The 10,036-nt window shown below is 46.3% G+C and overlaps 1 protein-coding gene across 4 annotated transcripts in view; it reads left to right on the forward strand.

The window, feature by feature from the left end:
* The window catches only part of NTAQ1 (N-terminal glutamine amidase 1), a 129,824-nt gene that overhangs the window by 30,058 nt on the left and 89,730 nt on the right, over positions 1-10,036 (forward strand). The window lies entirely within an intron of this gene.

The following is a 10,036-nucleotide window of genomic DNA, read 5'->3' on the forward strand; positions in this document are numbered from 1 at the left end:
CTTCAGGAGGGATGTGGACAGCATTGAGAGGGTCCAGAGGAGGCCACTCGCATGATCCGGGGACAGCAGGGCAGACCCTACGAGGAGAGGCTATGGGACCTGAACCTGTTCAGCCTTCGCAAGAAAAGGCTGAGGGGGGACCTGGTGGCTGTCTATAAATTCACTAGGGGGGACCAGCAGGGTTTGGGAGAGACCTTGTTCCCCCTAGCACTCCCCGGGGTAACAAGGGATAACAGCCACAAGTTGTTAGAGAGTAGGTTTAGACTAGACATCTGAAGGCACTACTTCACAGTAAAGGCTACTAGGATCTGGAAACAACTTCTGAGGGAAGTGGTGGTGGCTCCTACCCTGGGGGTCTTTAAGAGGAGACTAGACGTCTACCTAGCTGGGGTTATTTCAGCCTGGTTTTCTCTCCTGCCCAGGGCAGGGGGTTGTACTTGCAGATCTACAAGGTCCCTTCCGACCCTACTTCTATGAATCTATAAGGCAGGGGTCAGAACCCCAGCTCCACACAGACAAGGACTGCAGCCCAGAGAGGGAGCAGGCAGCTGGTGCAGGGAGCACCGCCTGAAGGTAGCAGCTTCAGGGAATGATGAATCCCTCAGTGGCTCCTAACATCTGTTGACAGCAATCGGCCATGTGGAGGCAAACAAGGGGCAGGATTAACTCCTGTCAACCCAGGAGCCCCTACATAACCATGTACTGACTCCAGGATGGGGGAATGCACAGACAGATGAAGGCTCTCATTACATTTCCCCATGGAGGCAGGTGACCAGGAGCTCAAGACCTGAAGCATCTGAGCTATCCAGACCTATGCTGGATCACCATGCTGCTGGAAGAAGCCAGGTACCCCTCGGTGCTAAGCTGGGGTTTGTGATACCTCTGGTCCTGCGTTACTCTGGGGACCCTCCTAGGACAGGCAGGCCCACACAGACTAAGCAAGTACAGGGCAACCCTTGTGGGACTGGGACTGCCGAAGGAAAGGTGACTGAGGTGCATGGAGCACCACAGAAGGGTCTACATCATGGTCATTTAAGTTGTTATTAGTTTCTTTGCTCCTTTACACAGGCCTTGTCTGGCCCATCCTGAACTTGCATTAGAATCCAGTCAGCACAGCCAGAACACACCGACTCCGGACATCCTGGCTGCTTTTTTTCCACCTGAGCTGCAAGGTGGTCACTCAGGATGGCCAAACATATGTCCAAAACCAACTGGAACCTGAAGTGGAAAGGGGTGAGGTGTAGGGGAGGAGGCGTCCTACAGAAGACCCTATCAGTGACCCATGCCAGACTCAGCCAGCTCTCTTTAAGCAGGTATTACCTCCTTATGCCTCTTCTCAACTACATCAAGTTGTGGCAGGTGACGAAAGAGAGTGAGACATCTCTTGAGCATGCAGTGCAGTCCCCATCATGGTGTAGCTGCTCAGCTTGGGTTGCTCTACACTGAGAAAGGGCACTTTATGTTCAAAAACTTATCCAACAGCCCTCCCAACTACATGGTTGGTCCAATAAAAGATATCATTAAAAAATTCTTGACTCTCATACACTTCCTGGACCATGCCTGCTACAACAATACTCCAGCATACTCGAAGGATCATGTTAATGAATCTGAATGCTTCCCTTTTTTTGTTAGAAAAAAAAATGGAACAGATTCTGATGCCTTTATATTTACATTTGGTATCATATCTCTTCTTGATTACACCCATCACCTTCATTTATGGAGGAAGGTTTGACATTACATGAGTAAGCACAGCTCAAGTTGGCATCACATGGCAACAAGCTATCACATGATACGACAAACTATCACATGATTTCGTTTTCCTTTTTGCTTCCTTTTATTCTTTCTCTCTTATTCTTCCTTCTTCTTCCTTGCTTTCTTTAATTGACTGAATATGTTGTTTACTGAATATTTATATAACTGAAATTATTCTGGACCCCAGAGAAGACCCTCTGTGGTCTTCTAGAGTTCATTTGTCCTATCATTATATTTCTGCAAGCTTGTAGACAAGGAGAGTTGATTTTGTAAATGGTGGTTTCTCAGCTGGCCAGCAGGGAGAGCAGTTACCATTCAATAAACCATGCAGCCAGATATTCCTTCCTTCCCCCATTTTTTTCCAGTAACAGTTACATTTGTTTAATTCTGCAAGACTGCTGGCATGAGCTCTACCTTACGTCTCTGTAACTGAAGGGTTATGTTCTGCCTTTGACTGTTTAAACATATCTCATTAACATTAGCGTGAGTTGTTCTTATGCCTCCAGAAGAGTAAAGGCAGCATTTTCAAACTCTGTAGTTAGCACCTGAACAAGTAACCTGATTTTTGATATCTGTTTATATACTTATTATATTGGGTGCATAATTCTCTTCCTTGGATCTCTCAAAATAGTTTAATAAACTGCTTCCTTTTATTGCAGTGGCAGGATATTGGCAGTGTCCCTTGCTTTGTCTGTGGCAAGGTAGAGTTTTTGATGTGTTGGGGCATTGTTCCTGGTAGTTGTACAAGATGATTTTACTGCAGGTTTAGAAACAGGTTAGACAAACACTTGTCTAGGGTGGTTTAGTCAGGGGTGATCCTTCCTCAAGCAGGAGGTTGGACCTAGATGACCTCTTGAGGTCCCTTCCAGCCCCACTTTTCCACAATTTTATGGTACCCTCAAAGATGCTATGCCATTTTTTATGGGCTGCCTCCTGAAAAGAAAGCAATTGGGCTTCATCTGTGCAATATTTTGGGTGGGATAACTGGCACTGCTGAATGCCTACCATTTGGTCTAATGGCTAATTAGCTTACCTGTTACACTGGGCAGACATAGCTACATGGCTGCTGGAGGGCATTGCTGCTAGGTAGCATAACCTTGACATGTAGACATAGCCTTTAGCATCCACCCTTCCTCTTACCACTTTGGAAACTCAGGTCAGTTATGTAGGTACCAGACTGTGGAGTTGACTAGCTCCTTTTATGGACACTGGACCATAGTCTAATCTGCACAGAGTCCTGTTGGGCAGTAGGGTTCATCTTAATGTATTAGATTCCAGGATCAGAGGCCACGTTTGAGCATGCTGACATCTGTGGCCTTCTCTTCTGATCTATTACCAAACTAGCCCAACCCCAAAGCATGTTTTAAAACTCTCGTACTTGCAATACTGGGTGTCAGAACGGCAGTGTGGAGTTCTGCCTCTTTATTTTTATGACTTCAGACCAGATTTCCTCAGATTTTACCTGCTAGCCCTGCAACTTCAAGTTACAACCTGAATGGCAAGCTCAGAAAAATGTACGTAGTCAAAGACAATAGTAGTGTAGTAACAATACTTCTTTTGTTATGGTTTGTTTTCACTCTTTGTAATGGGGTCTGCCTCCAAAGGCACATGGGGCACCCCTTTTGGCCACTGCTTCTGTTCTCCTACTACAGGAGTAGGAGTGGCCTCGTAAGGCTCCTGTGCTGCAGCCTGGGTCAGCTCTGCAAGACTCAGGTAGGCTTCTTCCCTGCAGCCCTTGTTAAGTGCACTGACCCAGGCTGCAGCACAGGAGCATTACAGGCCTCTCATCTGCCACGCCTTGATGTAGAAGTTAATATATTTAGGAGGCTGCTTTCACTCAAGTGTCAGGGGTGAGGGGTCCCCTGTTACACTATTAACTCCTACAAGTATCTTGCCAAGAGGGCAGAGTATTAGCTTATTCAACAAGGCTCTAGCTTCTGCAGAGGTGGGGATGTTTCTCCAAGGATTTGCATAGAAGAAAACCCTTGCCTCATTTCACACACACATGTGCACACACTTTTTAAAGTGATTGTGTACCAGAAAGTCTAGCAGAACTTTTTAGATTTTTCATTTTCCTCTGGCCTCTTCCTGTGAGTGACTCATGCCCTGGGCCAAAGCCTGGATCTAGGCCAGTACAGCATGTCTAGAAACAGCAGCGCTGAATCCCTGAAAACACTTGTGCAGTTTTGCATGAGTTCACAGCACTGGGTATCAGGATGTGACTTTCCGTGAGTTCAGGCGAGAGTGGAGATTTTCTTTTAGGCTATCATGCAGTCAACAAAGCAGCTTTTCTGGACAGCAATGCAGCCTTTCAGCAAGTTAAGCACAGCTGCAGTAGTGGTTTGTCCGAAGACAAACAAATATGGTTACTAAGCATCCTCAGTGCTTCCTTATGCTTATAGTAGGAACTACCTTGAATACTGAGGGACGCTAAATGCATCTTGTGTTTAGTAACCTAAGGCAACTGGCAAGGTGCTAGGGATCAACACTGTGATCTGGCACAGGTCCTAGATGAGGTGTTTAAACTGAATTGAATGTAGGTAAAAATACAAAGTTCAAAGGCTTGTCTTGAAGTCTGGTGAAAGTGGCATTAGCTGCCTAAGAAGTTGTATGGGGGACTGGACAATGAGGGAGTATAAAATATTCCACATTTGTGCCAGGGAGGAATTGAGATATTCAGGGTGTCTCCAATGAGCTGAACTTCTGAAATTATATTACTTAAATGCTCATTTGGTTTGGTTCAGTGTAATACCACTCTTCGCATGAGACTATATCTGGAAAGCTATCATTGCAATAAGGCAGGAGTCATTATATGTTATTTTTTTAAACAGCCTACACAGTAAGAATATGGTAGTTATCTCGGCCCGTTCTTCTGTTTAATATGTAATTTTGGTGGCACTCTTCCCATGGTCTCAGCTCAGATGTTTAAATGGCGATGCATCAGTTTATGCTTGGAGCCGTCCAAAGAAAATGTTCTGCTGTGGCCTTTAACTGTTGCTTCTATGGTTCATGACACTGATATTATTCCTGACTTCTGGGAGCAAACCCAGGACTTTCTAGTTCATGTTTATAGCTAATCTAATCTGTTTAGATATTTATACTGCACTTATCCAAGAGCACTGTACTACGTGAAACCTACACATTAATATTTATCCCAGGACAAAAACAACAAGAACTTACACACACAGGAATGAGATGAATTTTACATTTTCCTTGGTAGTTTGCTTTTTATATGACATGATTTCTTCAGCAATTTAGATGTTACAGGACAAAGTGAACCCTGCTGTAAGCTTTAAATCAACAGTTATATTAGTTAGGTCAGGGCTGTGCTTTACCTGTACATATTATGCACTGAGTACATGCCACTGACATGCAAACTAATATTCATAACTGTAATAATAAATAGGTACAATAAGCAGCTACTTTTTAGATCAGTGCTCAAGATGAGAGTACTGCAAACAAGTCTAAAAGAAACTGCTTGCTTGGGAGTAAGGATTACATTAATTCCCTCTCAAGTAATGCTCCTCGGCTAGGTAGGCAGGTTGTCTTTCAACCCCCTGATCAGAGTCCGGCATCAGGTTACAAAACTAATGGCATCAACTAGGATCCTGCATCCTGGTTAATATTTAATCAGCTTTTGACCTTATTTTCTTACAGGAACAATAAGACTGGCCTGTCCAGGTGACAGAGCAAAGCAGGGCTTTATAAGAGAAATCCCCAAACAAACAAAACTTTGGCTTGATAGTCCACACTGGTAGTGGTGGCTATCGTGTTTGGGCTTTATAAACCACTGCAAATGTTGTAAGCCAGTTAAGGTGAATAGCTGTGAGTCCATGTCCAAAGGTTTTTGGTCATATCACCTAGTGAGATGTAGTTAGCCATGTTATTCTGAAGGCAAGTGGAAGGCAGGGTAGATTTGCACTTTATAGACTAGTCAAAGTAGACATGGAGCTAGATGTAGATGTAGATGTAGATCGGGATGGACAATTACGGGTGTCAAAGGCCTGCAGCAAGGCACTAGCCCTTGACTTCAAGAGGGCCAACTTCAATGAGTTGAGGAGATTAATGGGAGAGGCATTGGGGTCCTGGAGAGTAGGGGAACTGGATGCCCAAGATGAGTGGTCGTTCTTTAAGGAGACAATACTCAGAGCCCAAGAGGTGACAATCCCAACGAGAAGCAAAGGGGGAAAGAGTGCCCAAAAGCCCCCCTGGCTCACCAAGGGCATTCAGGAATGCCTGATTGCCAAAAAGGAGGCATACACCCAGTGGAAGGGAGGGGCTATCACCAAATAGGAGTATACCTCCACCACTCGGGTCTGTAGGGGGGCTGTTAGGAAAGCTAAGGCAGATATGGAACTAGGGCTAGCATCAAGGATCCAGGATAACAAAAAGTCCTGTAACGGCTGTAAGTTGTTAGAGAGTAGGTTCAGACTAGACATCAGGAGGCGCTACTTCACGGTCAGGGCAGCTAGGACCTGGAACCAACTTCCAAGGGAAGTGGTGCTGGCTCCTACCCTGGGGGTCTTTAAGAGGAGGCTTGATGTTTACCTAGCTGGAGTCATTTGAGCCCAGTTTTCTCTCCTGCCAATGGCAGGGGGTTGGACTAGAAGATCTACAAGATCCTTTCTGACCCTACTTCTACGATTCTGTGAATCTATGAATTATTTTGGGCAGAGGGCTGCTTACTTAGTTTTGGCAAGCCATCAAGGGCCACATGACAGGTGGCCCAGGGCAAATAAATGTTAATTTTCTAAATTTTTTTATCCGTAGGCTGGATAGAATGGCCTGGTGGGCTATATCCGGTCCCTGGGCTGCATTTTGCCCACCCCTGATGTAGATCTATCTATCGCACAAACTTTTGTGAGCTGAAGCTCACTTGAGACAGGACCCTATTGTGCTAAGCACAGTACAGACACAGAGTAGGGTTATATCTTATCAACGTATCTTTTCAAGGCAAAGTGTGAGGCAATCTGGCCTTTATTTTTTTTTCTATTGCTGTTTTAATCTTCTGCTGTAGATCAGTGCTATTTCTGGGAACATAGGATTGTTCAGCTGGCTATATTTACTTCAGGCTGAATCTCTTCATGAAAAGAGGATCATGATTAACACAACAGTGCTCTGATCCTCCCCCACAGTATGAGCCACATCCTGCAGCCCTAACTCAGGCAAAGCTGCTGTAGACAAGGACCTGGCTGATCTTCTTTACTCATGCTACAAACCCAGTTTTCTAAGGCAGTGGGGACCAACCTTCTTGGCCGCCATGCCACAAATTAGCCCCGCATCCTCCCTGAGTGCCACTCTGATCCCCTGCCCAATCTGCTGCTCTCCTTCCTATTGCCTGCCCATGTTCCCTCCCTGATCTGCTGCTTTGCTTTCTACTTCCTGCCCTATCTACTGTTGTGCTACCTACCCCCTCCCCAATCTGCTGCATGCCACACATGGAGGCTGTCTGCACCACTTGTGGCATGCATGCCATGGATTGGCCATTGGCTAGGGCTGTGCGAAATTTCTCTGGGTGTTTCATTTTGGTGCTGTTTCGACTCATTTTGAGCTTGGAACAGCGAAATCGAAATGAAACAAAAGGCTTTGAAACAGCGTCAAAATGAAAGAAGGGCAGTTAAAACATTTCAAAAGTTTCAAAATGTTTTGAGTTTGGAAGCTGGGCTTGCCTGCAGGGAAATACAAACTAAGGGGAGGGAGGAGGAAGTGGGGGAAGGACTTCTCTGACATTGACTGTAGCTGGCCAGTGACTGTCATCCTTCCCCGAGGTCCCTTCCAATCCCAGTGCTCTGGGGGAGGGACGGAAAACCAGTTGCACTTTAACACACGCACACACAGTCACACATCACAAGTGTTGCTTGTCATCAGCTTGAGGTACATTTTCCCAGAAACCCCTGCACCTATCTCCTTAAAATGTGTCAGGCTTCATGCCCTCATCGCTGCTGTTTTCATCCAAATCTACCAAGTAATGACAAAGTTATAGGCAGTTTTGTGCTTCCCCAGTATAGCCTATGGGCGAAATGTCGAAACAGCGTGAAAACAGCGAAACAGTTTTGATTAAACGAAATGGAACAGCGCTTCAAAATGAAATGAAACTTGAAATGAAACACTGTCCCGTTGGAACGTCGAAAAGAAACGGTGCTGTTTCACACAGCCCTAAGCATCCTGAATCACAGTTGTAGCTAACCCCGGTAGCATTTTCTGCAGTGAATGCAGCTCTACTGGCTTCCAGGCTTGACAAGGTCCCTTTCTATTCTAACACGGTTTGAACAAGCCACGATTGTATCATTTGACACAGTTGTTGATTTCGCAGAAAGCGGAAGAACTCAGCACTGCATTCCAGTCCGGTGTGCTGCTGTTGCCCAACTGCAAACAAAACAGTTTTACAGTCCCACTACACAAAGAGCTAAGGGCCAGAAGATACTGTCACAGAGACAAGAACTCCATGGCAGCTTATAGTGCTTGGCACAAGTGTTGAATAATATTCAGCTGGATCCTCAAAGTATCCAATTAAAGGTTGAATCCTCTCAGTAGGCACCACAAATACACTCTCCCAGGAGGCATTTCCTGAAACTTTGATGGCTCTTTCAGTAAAGAACTCCAGGCCTGGAGGTCCTGGAAACTGAACTGCCTTGCAAATCCTAGAGGTAGAGCTACATTGCTAGGAAAGCATGAGAGAAGCATGTGCTGGCATAGTACATGCTGTATCACCTCTGTGGATACCTTCAAAGGCTTTTGTTTCCAGGACTTCTAATCCAACACTGGTTGTCACTGGTAGCAAATTTCCTTAGAAATGTTTTTTAAAAAAATCCTGTGAGGGGTCAGAGGCTAGATCCCTGCTGGAAGACAAACTTTCAGTGGAAACACTGACAAAAATGTGCAACATACTGTATTGCTGCAAGACCTTACTTTGGGCTGCTCCATCTTTTCTTTATAGTCTAATAGGTGCGGTAAAAGTAGCTACAGTGTTATTCCAGTGAATTGTACCCTGCAACTCCATTTGCTTCCCGAATGATGACTCAGTGATCAAAACAACCATCTTTCAGCGAGGCCTGAATGCTTCCCACACTCCAGTGACCACTGGGAGTTGCAGGCGGGCAGTATGTGGCATGACCTTGATGAAGCTGTTCAGGAAGGCTTTGGTTGCTCAGTCATGAGGAGCTGAGGTCTGCTGGGAAATGCACAGCGAGTGCAGAGACTGTAAATCCCCAAGATGGCAAGGGGCTTCACACAAAAAATAAACAAGGGTCTAGGCAAGGCTGCCTAACTCCCAAAGGGCTCCCTCCCAATGAGCCACATTCATCACAGTTGGATGGATCAGAGTCATCACAGTTCTACTGATAGTAAGGGGAAGGAGTCAGAGGCTCCCAGACTGACCCTAAGAGATAGAGCAATATATTTACAGAGAGAGAAAGCCTGTGGCAGTGGGGCCACATTCTTGGACATACTGAAACCAGATCCAATATTAACCCTCTCTTCTTGGCGCTTTCCTGAAGCCAAGTTCCTCCTCTGTCATAACCAGTGGCAACTCATTCTTCCTGGAGTCTGTAAGTGTGAGGTAGGCTTCTGGCTTTATAGCGGAGCAGCGGGTAATAGGGTGGTCTGCCTCTTTAAGAAAGAACAGTCAGCCCTATGAGGGAGCCTAACTGTGGGGCATTGGGTAATGAGGCTTAAAACCCCAGAGGAGAGAGCAGAGGTAGGCAGCAAACTGTGCGGGAATAGTTTGCAAGGAGGAAAGAAACAGGCTGCAAGCTGAACTGCTTGCTGCAGGGAGGGGCCAGGCTGCTGTGCTGGGGCTAGAGCAAAAGGGGTTCCCCTCCCCGTGTCTGGAACAGGGCCACGAGATTTTGTTTTGCTTGGTTTTTTTTTTCAAACCAGGGTGTCGAAGTTATAGCCTGCAGGTCAGATGCCCATCATTTGCCCTCCTGTGCTGCCCCTGGAGCTCATATTGACCCACAAGCTGCACAGCATGCGCCAAACCAGCCCCATGTGCAAGGCCCCAGGCGTATGCACACAGTACTTGTTTCACTCAGCTGGGGACTGACGCCGCATATAGTGTCTGCCCCAGCCGATCCAGGACACACGCCACACGCCACACGTGGTGCCTACCCCAGTCAGTCTAGGATACATACCACATGCAGTGTAGGTCCCAGACCAGCTGGAGTGGGCACCACGTGTGCTGGATCTAGCATGGGAGGGTTGCCGGGAGGTTGGGCCAGATTAAAAGATTGTTTTATTTGGGAGAAATGGTTGAGGTGCTCCTCAGGGAGCAGCACCCACCTGC

This window comes from Crocodylus siamensis, chromosome 3 (genome assembly GCF_052110815.1).
Source record: "Crocodylus siamensis isolate JL-2025a chromosome 3, ASM5211081v1, whole genome shotgun sequence".
Taxonomy (NCBI): Eukaryota; Metazoa; Chordata; order Crocodylia; family Crocodylidae; genus Crocodylus; species Crocodylus siamensis.